This window comes from Moschus berezovskii, chromosome X (assembly GCF_049115385.1).
Source record: "Moschus berezovskii isolate FMDL1 chromosome X, NW_MosBer_1.0, whole genome shotgun sequence".
In the NCBI taxonomy this organism is placed as follows: Eukaryota; Metazoa; Chordata; class Mammalia; order Artiodactyla; family Moschidae; genus Moschus; species Moschus berezovskii.
The window spans coordinates 106335365-106355854 of NC_142488.1; the positions used below are offsets into that span (position 1 = coordinate 106335365).

Consider the following 20490-nt stretch of genomic DNA (forward strand, 5'->3'; position numbering starts at 1 on the left):
AAAACAAAATTCTTACCAATCCAGACATTCTCTCCACAAAGACAGAATAGATGGGAAAACATTTCTATTTCTATGATAAGCAAACTACTAAAAGACTGCAAAGAGAAAAGAGATATTATAAATATGTTTCCTAGCAAACTGTCGACTATGCTAAAGCCTTTGACTGTGTGGGTTGCAACAAACTGTGGCAAATTCTTAAAGAGATGGAAATACCAGACCACATTAGCTGCCTCCTGAGACATCTGTGTGAAGGTTAAGAAGCAATAGTTACAACCAAACATGGAACAATGGACTGGTTCTAATTGGAAAAGGAGTACGTCCACCCTGAATATCGTCATCTTGCTTATTTAACTTTCATGCAGATTACATCATGGGATATGCAGGACTGTATGACACACAAGCTGGAATCAAGATTGAAGGAAGAAATATCAATAACCTCATATATACAGATTACAACAACCTAATGGCAGAAAGCAAAGAGGAATAAAAGAGCCTCTGGTTGAAAGTGAAAGAGGAGATTGAAAAAAGCTAACTTAAAACTTAACATTCAAAAAACTAAAATCACAGCATTCGGTCCCATCACATCCTGGCAATAGATGTGGATACAAAGGAAACAGTGACAGACTTTATTTTCTTGGGCTCCAAAATCACTGCAGAAGGTGACTGCGGCCATGAAATTAAAAGAGTTTTGCTGTTTTGAAGAAATCCTATGGCACGCCTAAACAGCATATTAAAAAGCAGACCCATTATTTACTGACAAATTTCCGTATAGTCACAGCTACGGTTTTTGCAGTAGTCATGTATGGATGGATGTGAGAGTTGGACCATAAGGAATGCTGAGTGCCAAAGAATTGATGCTTTTGAACTGTGGTGTTGCAGAAGACTCTTGAGAGTTTCTTGGACAGCAAGGTGATAAAACCAATCATTTTAAAGGAAATCATTTCTGAAAGTCATTGGGAGGACTGATGCTTAAGCTGAAGTTCCAATACTTTGGCCACCTGATGCAAAGAACCGACTGCTTAGAAATGATACTGATGCTGGGAAAGATCAAAGGCAGGAGAAGAAAGGGGTGATAGAGGATGAGATGGTTGAACGGCATCACTGACTCAGTGGACGTGAATTTGGGCAAGCTCCAGGAGATGAAGAATTACAGGAAAGTCTGGCATGCTTCAGTCCATGGGTTTGCAAAGTTTCAGAAATGACAAGCCGACTGAAATTATCCTAGCAAGCACAGTTTATTACAAAATTTTCAAAATAAGAAGCAATCTTCAAATAAGACCTGATTAAAACATTCATCACAGTTATTTTATCCTAAATTTACATAGTAATTGGGGTAACTATCACTGTTTTCTAATTTGTTTCTAGAGAGAAGGATAAACTTCACATAATTTTACGATTGAATGTGCCTGTGGAATGAGGCATGCACTCAGATGGTCTGTTACCCTCCACAGAATTGTAAGATAAGATGCTACTATTAACAATTGAGAGATAAGATGCTACTATGAACAAATACCCATGTACCCATGGGCAAACCACTTCAGTATTCTTCCATGAGAACCCTATGAACAGTATGAAAAGGCAAAAAGGTAAGACACTGAAAGATTAACTCCCCAGGTCGGTAAGTGCCCAAAATACTACTGGAGATATCAGTGGAGAAATAACTCCAGAAAGAATGAAGAGACGAAGCCAAAGCAAAAACAACACCCAGCTGTGGATGTGACTGGTGATGGAAGTAAGGTCCGATGCTATAAAGAGCAATATTGCATAGCAATCTGGAATGTTAGGTCCATGAATCAAGGCAAATTGGAAGTGGTCAAACAGGAGATGGCAAGGTGAACATTAATATTTTAGGAATCAGTGAACTAATTTTGGTCAGATGACCATTATATCTACTACTGTGGGCAAAAATCCCTTAGAAGAAATGGAGTAGCCATTATAGTCAACAAAAGAGTCCAAAATACAGTACTTGGATGCAATCTCAAAAATGACAGAATGATCTCTGTTCGTTTCCAAGGCAAACCATTCAATATCACAGTAATCCAAGTCTATGCCCCAACCAGTAATTCTTAAGAAGCTGAAGTTGAATGGTTCTATGAAGACCTACAAGACCTTCTAGAACTAACACCCAAAAAAGATGCTCTTTTCATTATAGGGGCCTGGAATGCAAAGCTAGGAAGTCAAGAAACACCTGAAGTAACAGGCAAATTTGGCCTTGTAGTAGAGAATGAAGCAGGGCAGAGGTTCATAGAGTTTTGCCAAGAGAACACACTGGTCATAGCAAACACCCTCTTCCAACAACACAAGAGAAGACTCTACACATGGACATCACCAGATCGTCAACACCGAAATCAGACTGATTATATTCTTTGCAGCCAAAGATGGAAAAGCTCTATAGAGTCAGCAAAAAAAAAAAGGCCAGGAGTTGACTGTGGCTCAGATCATGAACTCCTTATTGCCAAATTGAGACTTAATTGAAGAAAGTAGGGAAAACCACTAGACCATATGGGCATGACCTAAATAAAATCCCTTATGATTAAACAGTGAAAGTGACAAACAGATTCAAGGGGTTAGACTGGATAGACAGAGTGCCTGAAGAACTATGGATGGGGGTTCGTGACATTGTCCAGGACACAGGGATTAAGACCATCCCCAAGAAAAATAATGCAAATAAGCAAAATGGCTGTCTGAGGAGGCCTTATAAATATCTGTGAAAAGAAGAGAAGTGAAAATGAAAGGAGAAAATGAAAGATATACCCATTTGAATGCAGAGTTCCAAAGAATAGCAAGGAGAGATAAGAAAGCCTTCCTCAGTGATCACTGCAAAGAAATAGAGGAAAACAATAGAATGGGAAAAACTAGAGATCTCTTCAAGAAAATTAGAGATACCAAGGGAACATTTCATGCAAAGATGGGCTCAATAAAGGAAAGAAATGGTATGGATCTAACAGAAGCAGAAGATATTAAGAAGAGGTGGCAAGAATACACAGAACTGTACAAAAACGATCTTCACAACCAAAATAATCATGATGGCATGATCACACCTAGAGCCAGACATCCTGGAATGTGAAGTCAAGTGGGCCATAGGAAGCATCACAACGAATAAAGCTAGTGGAGGTGATGGAATTCCAGTTGATCTATTTCAAATCCTAAAAGATGATGCTGTGAAAGCAGTGCACTCAATATGCCAGCAAATTTGGAAAACTCAACAGTGGCCACAGGACTGGAAAATGTCACTTTTCATTTCAATCCCAAAGAAAGGCAATGCCGAAGAATGCTCAAACTACCATACAATTGCACTCAACTCACACACTAGTAAAGTAATGCTCAAAATTCTCCAAGTCAGACTTCAACAATACCTGAACTGTGAAATTCCAGATGTTCAAGCTGGTTTTAGAAAAGGCAGAGGAACCAGAGATCAAATTACCAACATCCACTGGATCATCGAAAAAACAAGAGTTCCAGAAAAACATCTATTTCTGCTTTACTGACTATGCAAAGCCTTTGACTGTGTGGAACACAACAAACTGTGGAAAATTCTGAAAGAGATGGGAATCCCAGAACACCTGACCTGCCTCCTGAGAAATCTGTATGCAAGTCAGGAAGCAACATTTAGAACTGGATGTGGAACAACAGACTGGTTCCAAATAGGAAAAGGAGTACGTCAAGACTGTATATTGTTACCCTGTTTATGTAACTTATATGCAGAGTACATCATGAGAAATGCTGGGCTGGATGAATCACAAGCTGGAATCAAGACTGCTGGAGAAACATCAATAACCTCAGATATGCAGATGACACCACCCATATGGCAGAATGTGCAGAAGAACTAAAGAGCCTCTTAATGAAAATGAAAGAGTAGAGGAAAAAGCTTGCTTAAAGCTCAACATTCAGAAAACTAAGATCATGGCATCTTCCCTTCATTTCATGGCAAATAGATGGGGAAACAGTGGAAACAGTGGCAGACTTTATTTTAGGGGGCTCCAAAATCACTGCAGATGGTGACTTCAGCCAGGAAATCAAAAGATACTTAGAAAGGAAATCTATGGCCAACCTAGACAGCATATTAAGAAGCAGAGACATTGCTTTGCCAACAAAGGTTTGTCTGTTAAAGGCTATGGTTTTTCCAGTAGTCATGCATGGATGTCAGTTGGACTATAAAGAAAGCTGAGCACTGAAGAATTGATGCTTTTGAACTGTGGTGTTGGAGAAGACTCGAGAGTCCCTTGGAGTGCAAGGAGATCCAACCAGTCCATCCTAAAGGAGATCAGTCCTGAGTCTTCATTGGACGGACTGATGTTGTAACTGAAATGCCAATATTTTGGCCACCTGATGTGAATAGCTGGCTCATTGGAAAAGACCCTGATGCTGGGAAAGATTCAAAGCTGGAGGAGAAGGGGATTACAGAGGATGAGACGGTTGGATGGCATCACCGACTCAATGGACATGAGTTTGGGTAAACTCCATGAGTTGGTGATGGACAGGGAAGCCTGGCATGCTGCAGTCTGTGGGGTCGCAGAGTCAGACATGACTGAGCAACTGAACTGAACTGTTGTACCCATGGGTTAGACAAGCGATATCAGAACACTGGGGTTTAAAGAAGAGAACATTTTCTGCAGGGCCATGCAAGTAGATGGGTGGCTTATGCCTTAAAAAATCCTGAATTTCCCAAAAGCTTTCAAGGATGTCCACTTGAACAAAACTTGTTGGAGGGATGTGATTAGATGTGACAAACTTCTTGCTGTCAAATATTTTATTCTTGAAGAAAAGTCACGGTGAGGTAACTGTGTTCTTGTAAACGTCTAGCAAAATAAATATTCTCTATGCTGAAAGGTAAGATTCCAAGCTTGACTCTCACATTCCAAGGTCCTGGTTAGGAGGACGGGGGTCCTGGGCAAGCTGATTATCCTGAGAGCATTCCTCCATCACCCTGTCTCGGTCCTCCCACCCATGCCCAGTCACAGCTGAAGAGGCAGCTCTAAGTCTCTGAGCCCTCCTCTTACCAAGGTCCCCATAACCTGCCCAGCCACCTTAAATGAGGGAGCCAGGTGCCCAGTCCACAGCTGCCCTCAGTCATCACAGTCTACCTTAATTGGGGGAAGGGGGGTGGTGTTGGCTGGTCCTGTAGACTCTGACCCAATCAGATTGCCACAAGCATTAAGTCATGGAGGTGGGGATTGCAGGTAGGTTTCCTGTTGCTCTGAACCCTGGGCCAGGCCAGTGAGTGGCTCTAGTAAGGTCTCTGGACCTCTGCAAGACTTGGCCTTTAGCCTGTCCCCAGGCTCCACACCTTGCTACACAGACCAAGGCCAGAGTGCCTGGAGGGCCATGGGCGAAGGCTGAAATATATCTTTTACTACACTCAGCTAAGAGGCTGACTATTGGTGGACCTGGTCTTCTAACGTCTACAGTCTTTAGCTAAGGACGGCAGCTCCATGCCCTTCTTGCCCTTATTACAGTTATCTTCCTTGGTGAGATTATTCAACATTTGACAGAAAGTTGGTAACTTAGACCATCATGGTCTATTTCCACTAGCCCCAGATAATCACATTCTACTCTGTTTCTACAACTCAGGTAAATTAATTAACAATATCATGTGATGATACAGTTTTTATCTTCTTCTAACTGAAATATTATACTTAAAAAGCATAATGTCCCCTAGGACATATATATTGCAAATGGGGGAACCATTTATTAATTCACTGCAGGAGCTATAGTTGAATTGTAATATTTTTAAAACAATTTTTATTGGAATGGAGTTGCTTTACCACCTTATATTAGTTTCTGTTGTACATCAAAGTCAATCTATCATAGGCATACATAGATCCCTTCATTTTTGGATTGCCTTCCCATTTACATCACCACAGAGCACTGAGTAGAGTTCCTTCTACTTATTCTTTTTTTTTTAATTCAAAGTAATTTATTTGTTTTAACTGGAGGATAATTACTGTACAGTATTGTGATGGTTACTGCCATATATCAACATTAATGAGTCATAGGTATACAAGTGTCCCACACATCCTTAAGCCCCACTCACCTCCCTTCCCACCCTATTGCTATGGGTTGTTTCAGAGCACTGGTTTTGAATGCCCTGCTTTATGCATATGTAAACCTGAATGATGATTTTCCTGCATGAAATGTGCAGTTTTCTCTATTATCACATATGAATTATGGGTGTAGATTTTTCTACATTAAATTTGAAATCTATATTTATGTTTGGAAATCTAGCTGTATATTTTTGGTCATGATAGATGGACTATTGTATGTTTCACATCTGGATATCTCTGCACTCTTTTTCCTACATAAACGTGGAATGCTGTATATTTCACATAGGAAAATTTGAGCATATATTTTCATGAATAAAGCATGGAATATTTTGCATTTTATAAATGAAAATCTCAGTTAAGATTTTCGGACATGAAGTATATAATTCTCCATAGTTTAAATATGAAATACTGAGGCAAATTTTCATTACTGAAGTAGAAAATTTGCACATTTCATAAATGATCATCTAGGTACAGATTTTCCTACGTGAAATTTGGTATATTTTATATTTCACATAAAGAAATATGGACATGGACTTCCTTGTTTTGGGATACTCTATATTTCACATATGAAAATATGGGTGCTGATGTTTCTACATTAAATATGTAACTCTCTATATTTCCCATTTGAAAATCTAGACACAGGTTTTCCTGCATGAGACACGCAATATGCTATATGAAAATCTGGAAAAAGGTTTTCCTGCTTAAATATTAAATGTTTTATTTTACACTTATTACAATCTATGTGCACATTCTGCACATGATATATGGGATTCTCTGTGCTTACCTTTGGAAAATATAGACATTCTTTCCCTTACCGTAAATATTAAATTCTCTCTATAGAAGTCATATTAAGATATTAGCATGGGTTTTGTGGGCCTAGATTTTCAACTGTGAACATATGTAATTCTGTATGATTCACGTGTGGAAATCTCAGTGCAGATTTTCCTAATTGAAGTATTAAATCATGTATATCTTACAGATGATAAGTGCAGATTTTCTGCTATATTGCTATATGGGATTCTGCATATTTCTATACGAAAATCTTAATTATGATTTTTTAGACATGGAATATGTAATTATAATTTCACATATAGATATCTGGGAACAGATTTTCCTACATGAAATACGAAATCTCTATATGTCCCATATTGAAATCTGTGTATAGATATTCACATATCACATATGAAATTTTTCACATTTCCTATGTGGAAATCTCAGACAAGATAGTTTAGAAAATATATGGAACTCTCTATATTTCCCAGGCAAAAACAAGATGAGGAATTTTTGAGATGAAATATGGATTTTTGTTCATTTCTCATATGAAAACCAGGGTACAGATTTTTTTACATGACATATGAACAGTGTAGATTTTAGATATGAAGATTTGAGTTCAGATTTTTTTACATGAAATACGGAATTTTCTATGTTTCAAATATGGAAATCTTACTTTAGATATGCTTCTATGAAATACATAATCCCCTTATTTCCTATATGCATGTGGACCCTGATTTTGCTCCATAATATGTGCAATTTGCTACATGTCACAAAGGAATATCTTGGTCTAGATTTTCCCACATGAAATATGGAATTCTCTGTATTTCCCTTATCAAAATATGAGGACAGGTTAACTTTATGAAAGATGGAATTCTTTATATTTCACATTTGAAAATCTAGGTGTAGATTTTTTACATGAAATATGAAACTCTGTACATTTCTTGTATTAAAGTATTAGTGCAGATTTTCCTGCTTAAAATATGGAATTCTCTATATTTCATATAAGAAAGCCTGAATGATGACTTTCCTACAGTTAATATGTAACTGTCTATATTTCACACATGAAAATATGGGTGCAGATTTTTCTACATGAAGTATGAAATCTGTATTTCATGTTTGAAAATCTAGCTGCATATGTTTGGTTATGATATATGAAATACTGAACGTTTCACATATGGATATATGTGCACATATTTTCCTGCATGAATAGAGAATCCTGTATCACTCACATAGGAAAATTTGAGCATACATTTTCCTGCTGAATTATGGAATTCTACTTTCATAAATGAATTTCTCAGTTAAATTTTCTCACAAGAGATATGCAATTCTCTACAGTTCAAATATGAAATTCCAGAAGCAAATATTCATTCCAGAAATACAAAATGTGTACATTTCACAAATGAAAATCTAGATAGACGTTGTCTTACATGATGTATGGTACTCTTTACATTTCATATAAAAGATGTGAGCACAGATTTCCTTGATTCAAATAAAGCGTCTGTCTACAATGCGGAAGACCCGGGTTCGAGCCCTGGGTTGGGAAGATCCCCTGGAGAAGGAAACGGCAATCCACTCCAGTACTATTGCCTGGAAAACCCCATGGACAGAGGAGCCTGGTAGGCTACAGTCTATGGGGTCGCAAAGAGTCAGACACGACTGAGCGACTTCACTTTCAGTTTCAAATATAGACTAATTTATATTTCACATACGAAAATATGGGTACTGTGTGTTCTACAATATATGTATTTCTCTATATTTCACAAATGACATGTTGAATTTTTCCTATTGCATTTATAAATACTGGTTGAACATTTTCCTACATGGTATATGGAATTCTCTGTGTTTAGCATTTGAAAATATAGACATTCATTTTCCTACACTAAATAATAAATGCCCTAAACTTTTTTGTAGACATAGATTCTCAAATGTGAATGTGGAATTTTGTGTTTTGCATGTGGACATCACATTAGAACTTTTCCTAAATGAAATATGGACTTCTGTATATTTTACAGATGATAATTGGAGGAAAGGTTTTTCTGCTATACTGATACATGGGATTCGTTATTTTTCATATACAAAAATTTAATTAAGATTTTATTACATAAATATGTAACTCTATATTTCATATTATACAAAACTGGGAAAAACTTGACCTACATGAAATATAAAATCTCTACTTTTGACATATATTAATCATTGAACAGATTTTCATACATGACATAAGAAATTTTTCATGTTTCATATAAGGAAATCTCATCTCAGATATTCATACAATACTGAACTCTGTAGTTCATATATGAAAATAGAGTTGCCAATTTTCCCACTTGAAATGTGGAATTCTCTATAAATCGCATTTGAAACCTGGCCACCCATTTATCACAAAATATGAAACCTTCTATATATCATATATGAAAATCTCTGCTCAAACTTTCCTCTAGGAAGTACTGAACATTATGTATGTCTCACATGAAAAACTGGGTGCTAATTTACCCACGTGCAATCCGGAATTGTGTATATTTTCAATATCAAAATTTGTGCACCAATATTGCTACCTAAAAATATGGAATTCTGTATATTTCACATGTGAAAATCAGGGTGAAATTTTACTCAGTTAAAATGGAATTCTCTATATTTTACACATGAAAATGTCAGTGCTGAATTTACGTCATGAAATATTGAAGTTTTTGTATTTCACTTTATGAAAATCTGTATGCTGAGTTTCCTACATGAAATATGGTATTTTCTATACTTCATATATGAAAATCTGGGTGGTGACTTCCTTACATCAAATATGGAAATCTCTATATTTCACAGACGAAAAGCATAGCTTTGGTTTTCTTCAGATATGGAGAACAAATATGGTATTGGAATTATCTCTATTTCACAAATGAAAATATGTGCACCACTGTTTTTTCATGAAATATGGAATTCTTTTTATTTCTTACATAAAAATCTAGGTTTTAACACTCTTTCATGGAAGTTAGAATTTTGTATATTTCACATTTGAAGATCAGAATGGAGATTTTCCTATAAGAAATATGAAATCACTGTATTTCGTATGAACCACTGGTTCTAAAGGTACTGACACATTTGTTCCGTTTGTGTCCCTGTGCCTTGCACATGTATGTGTAAGGTGTGTGCTTGTGTCACCTGTGTTTGCTGTGTGTGCATGGGCCCAGGACCCTGCTGACACGGGAGATGAAGGCGAAAGAGCATGAGATGTCTAACAATGAGTAGAGGAGGCAGGAGATGTCCAGAGACTAGGGGAGACTGGTCCACTCATCTCTGTGATGCCCCTGTCCAGGACAAGAATGAGCAAAGGATGGCCAGTGACAACTCTGGGTAGTGAGTCCACAAATCTGCAATTATCTCAGGAGAAAAAGATAAGCTCACAATTTCTGCTGTGCTGTTGTGTGTGTTTGTATCCGTAAGAGGGGTTGGAGGCTTTGCAGAGTCACCCAGCGTAAATCAAGTGGTGTGCGGCTCTAAGATCATTAACTGTAGACCCCGCAGTCTGTGGGGTCGTTGGCCCTGATTAAAACTCTTCAAGAAATGGGCATAGAAGGAACCTACCTCAACATAGTAAAGGCCACATATGATAAGCCCACAGCACATATTATTTTCAATGGTGAAAAACTGAAAGCGTGCCCCCTAAGATCAGGAACAAGACAAGGGTGTCCACTTTCACCACTATTATTCAGTCTCGTTTTGGAAGTCCTAGCTACAACAATCAGAGAAGATTCAATGCAATCCCTATCAAGCTATCAACAGTATTTTTCACAAAACTAGAACAAATAATTTCACAATTTGTATGGAAATACAAAGATCTTGAATAGCCAAAGCAATCTTGAGAAAGAAGAATGGAACTGGAGGAATCAACCTGCCTGACTTCAGGCTCTACTACAAAGCCACAGTCATCAAGACAGTATGGTACTGACACAAAGACAGAAATATAGATCAATGGAACAAAATAGAAAGCCCAGAAATAAATCCATGCACCTATGGACACCTTATCTTCGACAAAGGAGGCAAGAATCTACGATGGAGAAAAGACAATCTCATTAACAAGTGGTGCTAGGAAAACTGGTCAACAACTTGTAAAAAAATGAAACTAGAACACTTTCTAACACCATACACAAAAATAAACTCAAAATGGATTAAAGATCTGAACGTAAGGCCAGAAACTATAAAACTCCTAGAGGAAAACATAGGCAAAACACTCTCTGACATAAATCACAGCAGGATCCTCTATGACCCACCTCCCAGAATATTGCAAATAAAAGCAAAAATAAACAAATGGGACCTAATTAAACTTACAAGCTTCTGCACAACGAAAGAAACTATAAGCAAGGTGAAAAGACAGCCTTCAGAATGGGAGAAAATAATAGCAAATGAAGCAACTGACAAAGAATTAATCTCAAAAATATACAAGCAACTCCTACAGCTCAATTGCAGGAAAATAAATGACCCAATCAAAAAATGGGCCAAAGAACTAAACAGACATTTCTCCAAGAAGACATACAGATGGCTAACAAACACATGAAAAGATGCTCAGCATCACTCATAATCAGAGAAATGCAAATCAAAACCACAATGAGGTACCATTTCATGCCAGTCAGAATGGCTGCTATCCAAAAGTCTACAAGCAATAAATGCTGGAGAGGGTGTGGAGAAAAGGGAACCCTCTTACACTGTTGGTGGGAATGCAAGCTAGTACAGCCACTATGGAGAACAGTGTGGAGATTCCTTAAAAAACTGGAAATAGAACTGCCATATGACCCAGCAATCCCACTGCTGGACATACACACCGAGGAAACCAGAATTGAAAGAGACACGTGTACCCCAATGTTCATCATAGCACTGTTTATAATTTAAGCCAGGACTTGGAAACAACCTAGATGTCCATCAGCAGACGAATGGACAAGAAAGTTGTGGTACATATACACAATGGAGTATTACTCAGCCATTAAAAAGAATATGTTTGAATCAGTTCTAATGAGGTGCATGAAACTGGAGCCTATTATACAGAGTGAAGTAAGCCAGAAAGAAAATACCAATACAGTATACTAACACATATGTATGGAATTTAGAAAGATGGTAACAATAACCCTGTATGAGAGACAGCAAAATAGACACAGATGTATAGAACAGTCTTTTGGACTCTGTGGGAGAGGGTGAGGGTGGGATGATTTGGGAGAATGGCATTGAAACATGTATATTACTATATGTGAAATGGATCACCAGTCCAGGTTTGATGCATGATACAGGGTGCTCGGGGTTGGTGCACTGGGATGACCCAGAGGGATGGGAAGGGGAGGCAGGTGCGAGGGGGGTTCAGGATGGGGAACACATGTACACCCATGGTGGATTCATGTCAATGTATGGCAAAACCAATACAATATTGTAAACTAATTAGCCTCCAAAATAAATGAATAAATAAAGTGAAGAAAAGAAAAAGAAATAAAGGATCCAGATCAGAAAAGAAGTACAGCACTCACTGTTGGCAGATGATGTGATGCCGTACATAGAAAACCACGGTACTATCAGAAAATTACTAGAGCTAATCAGTGAATTTAGCAAAGTTGCAGGATACAAAATCAGTACATAGAAATCATTTGCATTCCTATATACTAGCAATGGAAAATCAGAAAGAGAAATTAAGAAATCAATTCCATTCACCACTGCAACAAAAAGAATAAAACATCTAGGAATAAACTTACCTAAGGAGACAAAAGAACTGTGTACAGAAAATTATAATTTGATTAAAGAAATCAAAGATGACATAAACAGATGGAGAGATATTCCAGGTTCCTGGGTAGGAAGAATCAATATTGTGAAAATGACTATACTACCAAATGCAATCTACAAATTCAATGTGATCCCTATCAAATTACTAATGGTGTTTTTCACAGAACTAGAACAAAAAATGTCACAGTTCATATGGAAACACAAAAGACCCTGAATAGCCAAAGTAATCTTGAGAAAGAAGACTAGAGCTGGAGGAATCAACTTACCTGATTTCAGGTTATACTACAAAGTTACAGTCATCAAGACAGCACGTTACAGGCACAAAAACAGAAGTATAGGCCAATGGAACAAGAGAGAAAGCCCAGAGAAAAAACCACACACATGTGGGCACCTTATCTTTGACTTAGGAGGCAAGAAAATACAATGGGAACAAGACAGCACTTTCAATAAGTGGTGCTGGAAGAACCACACATCTAAGTGCAAAAGAATGAAATTAGAACACTTCCTAACACCATACACAAAGATAAACTCAAAATGGACTAAAGATCAAAATGTAAGACCAGAAACTATAAAACTGTTGGAAGAAAACATAGGCAGAACACTGTATGACATAAATCATAGTAAGATCCTCTACGACAAACCTCCTAGAATAAAGGAAATAAAAACAAAAATAAATCGGCGGGCGCTAATTAAATTTAAAAGTTTTTACATAGCAAATGAAACTATAAACAAAGTGAAAAGACCACCCTCAGAATGGGAAAAAATAATAACAACTGAAACAACTGACAAAGTATTAATTTCGAAAACATACAAACAGCTCATACAAGTCAATACCAGAGAAACAAATAACCCAGTCAAAAAGCTGGCAAAAGTCCCAAATAGATATTTCTCCAAAGAAGACATAAAGATGGCTAATAAACACATGAAGAGATGCTCGCCATCACTCATTATTAGAGTGTCCGTCGCTCAGTCGTGTCCAACTCTTTGCAACCTTGTGAACCATAGCCTGTCAGGTTCCTCTGTACATGGAATTTTCCAGGCAAGAATACTGGAGTGGGTTGCCATTTCCTTCTCCAGGCGATCTTCCTGACCCAGGGATTGAACCTGGGTCTCCCGCACTGCAGGAAGACTCTCTGAGGCATCAGAGAAGCTCATTATTAGAGAAATGCAAATCGAAACTACAATGTGATATCACCTCACACCAGACAGAATGGGCATCATCAAACAATCCATAAGCAACAAGTGGTGGAGAGGGTGTGGAGAAAAAGGAACCCTCCTATACCACTGGTGGGAATGTAAATTGATACAGCCACTGTGAAAGACAATATGGTGATTCCTTAAAAAAAAAAAAAAAAAACTAGGAATAAAACCACCAAATGACACAGCAATCCCAGTATTAGGCATATACTCTTCAAAAACCAAAGCCGAGAAAGAAACATGTACCCGTGTTTATTGCAGCAGTATTTACAGTAGCCAAGACATGGAAGCAAGCTAGATGTCCATCAACAGGGGATTGGATAAAGAAGCTGTGGTGCGTACATACAATGGAATGCTATTCAGCCATAGAAAAAAAGGAATGCATCTGAGTCAGTTCTAAGGAGGTGGATGAACCCAGAGCCTATTATACAGAGTGAAGTTAGAATGAGAAAAACAAATACTGTGTATTATGCATATATATGGAATCTAGAAGGATGGTACTGATAAACCTGTTCGCAGAGCAGCAATGGAGACACAGACATAGAGAACAGACTTATGCACAAGGGTAGGGGAGAAGAGTGGGTGAGATAAATGGAGAGAGTAGCATGGATACATATACATTAGCATATGTAAAGAGACAGCCAATGGGAATTTGCTGTATGACTCAGGGAACTCAAATGGGGGCTCTATAATAATCTAGAGAGATGGGAATAAGCAGGAAGTGGGAGGGATTCAAGAGGGAGGGGACATATGTACACTTACACCTACAGTTAATTCAGATTGATGTGTGACAGAAATCAAACCAATATTTAAATAATAATCAATGAAAAATATTTTTTTTCAAATCTAAAAAAAGGTTATTTGCAAATTATCTAGAATGTCACACTTGAGAGAGAAAAAAAAAAAAAAAACTTAATATGCGGTCTATTGCCTTCCAGGTTCTGTTCTCTTCATTTTTAAAAAGTATGAGATAGGGGAGTTAATGTCTTCATGATACAGTATCTGTTATTTGAACCAGGAACTGTTCTCTGTGATGTGTGCATGCTGACATGACACCCCTTGGCCTTTCATGCACTTAGGAGACACTGTGTTCAATCCATACACAAATCCATACACAGTAAAGTTTCCTGCGGATGGACATGTTGATCTGCCTTTTGATCCAGAGTAGACACTGCAATGTACTCCAGACTGGGAGTCAGATACAACACATCTCTGTTCCTCTCTGGCCTGGGCACCAATCTGACTCAACTCTTGCCAGGGAGGTGACTTTGGGCAAATTCATTCACCTGTTAACCGCTACATGTTTCTGCTTCCTCAGATGCCAAAAGGGATGATAGTATTAAAAATGCTTACCTCACAGTGTTGTGATGAGTACTCAAAGACTTTATTATACATGTACATATGGAGAGTTAACATGGTTCAGAAGGGTGACCTTACCTTCCTGCCTCTCTTCACTTCCGTTTCTGTTTGCATTCACACTCCCCGTCCCTGCCCCCACTCTTTTCCCCTCCCAGCCCAACTCGGCTCTCTCTCACCTATGCCCCATCCTCAGACTCTCCATCCAAAAACATGGCTGACAATCTCCTCATTATTTACCTCAGAAAATATCCATACAATTACCCTTGGATTAAAAATCATGAATATTAGTGGAAGAAATAAAAAACACACTAAAACTGGCAATGTGAAAACTACACAAGAAATAAAGCATTACTGATGAAAGTCTGACTATTAACATTTTCATATCTTCACCAAATTCAGATTTTCAGAATTTGATACAGGAGAATTACACTTGATAAAAAGAATGCCAAAAAAAGCTATGTGATGAGGGTTCTCAGCCTTTAAATTTCCCTCTTTAAGGTTTTTAAAACTTTATATATTCATGTTCTATAACGGTCCAGTGACCACTTATTTCCTGTCATTATGCAGATCATATGAAGGGGTTATTGGACTTGTAATTTCATAAAGAGTATGCACTAAACTTTTCCATATGAGCACATGATGAAACCTCAGTGTTGCATTTAGGCTTCACAATATAGTCAGAAGAAAAGGCGAATACTCATTATACTAAAAAAAAAAATCCTTCCCCCCGCCTCTACACTCTGTTCTTGAGGCCCTGAAGGGCTGAAGTGATACTGCAAGGTCCATGCAGTGAGTCAAAGGTGGTCTTGACACTGTGTCCCTGGAACACTATCTAGGGGAATATGGAACAGCGATAATATTAACTACAGTAAAGACAACAGCTAGAATTGACTGGGAACATACCATATGGCACATACTATTCTGACAATTTCACACGGTCAGTGGTCTACAGTGCCCCATGAAGTACTTAAATTTACTCCCTCCAAGGTAGTGCTTCTATGTAGCTAATGGAGGAATGAGGCACAGAGACTGCGTAACTTGCTCAGTGTCGCCCAGCAGTCAGGGAGCCACCGGTCTGGAGGCATTGTGGAAAACTCAGCGTGTTCTGTATTTATTCAGTCAAGGGTAAGATCCAACGGCTATGGCAAAATATGTAGAATAACAGCTACCACATAACACAAATTGATCTTGCATCATGGAAATGCACACTAAATCGAAATCTGATTTCTTCAGAAATCTTTCAGATAGAGGCTTGGCAAGACTGGAATCAGGATGTTTCGTAGAAACGATGGTCTCAGAGCCTCCTCAGTACAGCAGACAGCATGTCAGTGAGTCTCCTAGACTGGAGGTCTCGGGTTTGTGCATCAGAGAAGGCAGCAAATCCCTGTCACCTACACATGCCTCCAGTGGAGACAGAACCTGGCAGGAGGCAAAATAAGACCATTCCTCTGCTCTGGTAGTGCCTAGACAAGTTGTCCATGTCAATCAGAACTGAGAAATTCTAAAATAAATAAATAAATAAGGATTTCACGATCCTCAGTGAATCTCACTTACTGCAGCTACAATAGTGCCCTAGAATCTGTCAGTTTTCACTATGCTTGGGAAACTCTCAGGGACTTTATTAAACTCCTTTAGTAGTGAGACTGTCAACAAAACAAGGGAAATAGCGATCAGAACAGATATGAGGGAAAAAAATAGAAATGATCAACAAAACCCAAAGCTGGTTCTTTCAAAAGATCAATACAAATTCATAAACTTCTACTCTTATAGACCAAGAAAAGCAAGATAACTAAAGACAACACTTACCAATATCGGGAGTAAAATAGAATTCAGATCCCACAGAAATTAAAAGGATTTTGTGAATGAGTCTACATAACTACACCTGGCAATTTTGGTGAAAGGAACCAACTAAGTAAGTTCAGCCAAAAAGAAATAGATAATCTATTTAAAGACCGAGCTTGTAGTTGAAAAATTTCCAGAAATCTCCAGGCCCAGGTGGTATCACTGGCAGAAAAGAGAAAGGGAGGGGAAAAATGGGTAGGTACAGAGAAAAGGTGACTATATTCTAATACAATCAGTTACTCAAGGTAAAATGGGCCAAATCCAAGGAACGTGATGAAGGCATTGGTTTTTATTTTCTCATTGTCCTCCAGCTTCCCATTCCTGCCTCCCTCCTTTGCCCCAGTTGCTTTCGCCTTCTTAAGTCCATCAAGAGTAGCAATATTATGAGGCACGATTCCCACATTATTACTGATATCCCCTGGTTGACTGACATTCAGCATGGATGCTAGCATCCCTGCAGCTGGTATACGCAAGCTCTCTGTCTCTCATCATGGACCAGAAGGTTTCACTCCTAATTTCAGGTATAGCTAGGAGAGAAGGTGCAGGGCACACGTTGGAGCCTTGAGTACTTCATCTGTGAAATGCTGCTGCTGCTGCTGCAAAGTCGCGTCAGTCGTGTCCTACTCTGTGCGAACCCATAGACGGCAGCCCACTAGGTTCCCCCATACCTGGGATTCTCCAGGCAAGAGTACTGGAGTGGGTTGCCATTTCCTTCTCCAATGCATGAAAGTGAGACGTGAAAGTGAAGTCGCTCAGTCGTGTCCGACTCTTAGCAACCCCATGGACTGCAGCCTACCAGGCTCCTCCATCCATGGGATTTTCCAGGCAAGAGTACTGGAGTGGGGTGCCATTGCCTTCTCCCTGTGAAATGCGGATGACCACAAATTGTGGGAGAAACAGACACAGCAGCACCAGGCCCTTTTCAATGAGTGCTAAACCCATTGAAACATGCCAAACCCAGAGGATCACAGGACTCCTTGACATTCAGAAGTACGTCAAGTAGATTTCCCTGCCAGGACTGTTGCATTTATTGTTCCTTCTGCCTGGAATGCTCTTCCCTTAAGTAAGCCCATGGCCTGCTCTCTCACTTCCTCCACATCTCTGCTTAACTGCCATCTTTCAGACTTTCCCTCATTATCTTGAATAAAATAATAACATCATACCTCCACACACCCTTTCCCCTGATCTAGCATTATCTTTCTTCATAGTGCGTGCCACCCTTGATTTACTTATTGACTACCAGGTCTATAAAATGAGAGACTTAGTTCATTTTGTCCTGTCACAAACTCCTCGAATTAGGGCTCTGGTATATGGCAGGTGCTCAGAAAACATTTGCTGACGGACAGTCGGGAGCCAGGCCCTTTACACACATTGCTAACATGCACAGGTACCCTCCAAGACGGACACTGGCTCCACTGTATTAATTATCATACATACTGAGATTCCAGGAGACGAGTGACACGCTCAACAATACACAGCATGTCAGCTTGCAGTATTAGGAATCATATCTGTCAGTTTCCAAATCCTCAGTTCTTGGACAGAGCCCTCACAGCCAAGAACGCAAGAGGCTTTATTTCTAACACATCGACTCCAAAAAGCTCTACATACCCAGAGACACCAAAAACAGGTCACTGAGTATCTGCACAGAGAGCTCACAACTCGAGTCTCAGACCTACAAACACGACAGAGGCCAAACACACTGCGACAAAGAGCCTCCAAACAGACCAAGATCTTCAAGACAGAAACAAATGAGAATTGCACAGATACTTCACATCACGGAATCTGACTTCAGAACCACTCCGGACACTTACTAACCTAATACAGAAACCCCTAAACAGAAAGACAGAACTTTGAGTAACTCAAGAACATCATACAACCTGAAGATAAAGTCCCCAGACAAATGGAAAACTTGCACCCTGTGCACAGACCCCATGCAGCTGATAGTTTACACCTTAAGACAAACCCCTCCTCAAAGCAGCTCAGACATCCCAACTTGGGACCCAGAATCAAAAGCTCAGAGATCTCACATTCTGGGGCACAGACGCCTACACAGAGATCTCACACCCAGGGACTCAAATGCCCAAAAGCTCCAAAAATGCACACCCCGGCATACAGGCACAAACATCCTAGAGGCTCTGGACTGTGGCTCACAAAATCCATTCAGATCAAATACCCCATCACCCACGATCCTGGCCAATGGCTCAGAGAGATCAAACGTACCCAAAACAGTATCTGTGATGTCATACGTAGCCATACACAACCCCAAGCTCCCTGACACAGGTACGCTCCAGGGAGAGACACGAAACAAGCCTAGAGACCTCTCCCTGGTCATGAATTGCATGCATCTGTGCGACTTACCGCACGTTGCCATATGATCCAGACTCAGTGAGAGCTAAGTAAGACTGAAACAGCGTCACCCTGCACAGCCACTGACTGCCGAACCTCGCCAATAACCAAGGCAGCTATTTAACCCCTTAGGGAAAAGCAGTAGAACTCGGAGAAAAATTGCACACTTTGAAAAGCCATGCAAGCAAACGCAGCCGCACTGGTATATACACGCCTCTCGCCCAGAGTTCCAGCTCCGCGACCTCAGTGCCTGTCTAAGACAGGCAGCCAATGGGACCTGAGCAAGAGAAGAAGGAGGGCGGGAGTAGCTGGACTTCCGCGTGTACTCGCGCCCCGGAAGAGCTAATTCCGGCCATCTCTCGCTCTGTAGCCATCCCCACCTTGGATGTGACCATGTAGAAACGAAGGGGTGGAATTGGAAAAGAGACAAAGAAAGTTGCAGCTTAATATCGGTGTCCACTCGAATTCAAATGTGGCTGGAAGACGGAGTGGAGCGAATGCGGTTGGACCCAGTGGCGCCATGAGTGCCTCCGCTGGGAACTGTGGTAGATGCCTGACGCCGCGTCAGGAAACCCCCTGTGTTGTCACACACACTCTGCCAATGGTACCTTCCAGAGTGGGTGGGCCCACCGCTACACTTCAGTGGTACATCCCAGGACAGAACTGTTTCATCTGAGCGCCCCTTGGTGGTGAGATTGGGGAACAACACACGTAGATGCCCCTACCATTCCAGGATGATATGCAAAGGGTGGAAAGACAAAGTCAGGATGAAAACCCCACAGACTGGCACACTCTTGGACTCAGAAAAAAGTCTTCCTAAACTAAAGATTACTCCTCTGTGGTGGCCACTATTGTAACAGGAAGCATTCAAAGAATTTTCTCTGTGCTGGGCATTAGCATTGTTACTTGTTTGTGCTTTGCTGTTTAATACAGAACAGGTTTCATCGGGAAAGCCAGCCACAGTCCCCCAAATGGCAGTGTTGTAGCCACGTGTTTTGGGAAACAAACTCACTCAGAAGTACAATGCAGATAGTGGTGTACAGTTTATTACACCAGTGGGCCCAAGGCAGAGTCTCCTCTTAGCCAAGGACCCTACCTGTTTTTGTGAAAATCTTATATACCCTAAGAATGCTCAAACTACCGCACAATTGCACCCATCTCACACACTAGTAAAGTCATG

General features: G+C 39.7%; 1 long non-coding RNA gene across 2 annotated transcripts in view; it reads right to left on the reverse strand.

The window, feature by feature from the left end:
• LOC129534967 (uncharacterized) overlaps positions 1-19542 on the reverse strand; it is a 29640-nt gene extending 10098 nt beyond the window's left edge. For both annotated transcript variants that reach the window (XR_008681522.2, XR_008681523.2), the window contains exon 1: positions 19323-19542. This is a non-coding gene — a long non-coding RNA (uncharacterized LOC129534967). The remainder of the gene's footprint in view (positions 1-19322) is intronic.
• Between the last annotated feature and the right edge of the window lie 948 nt (positions 19543-20490).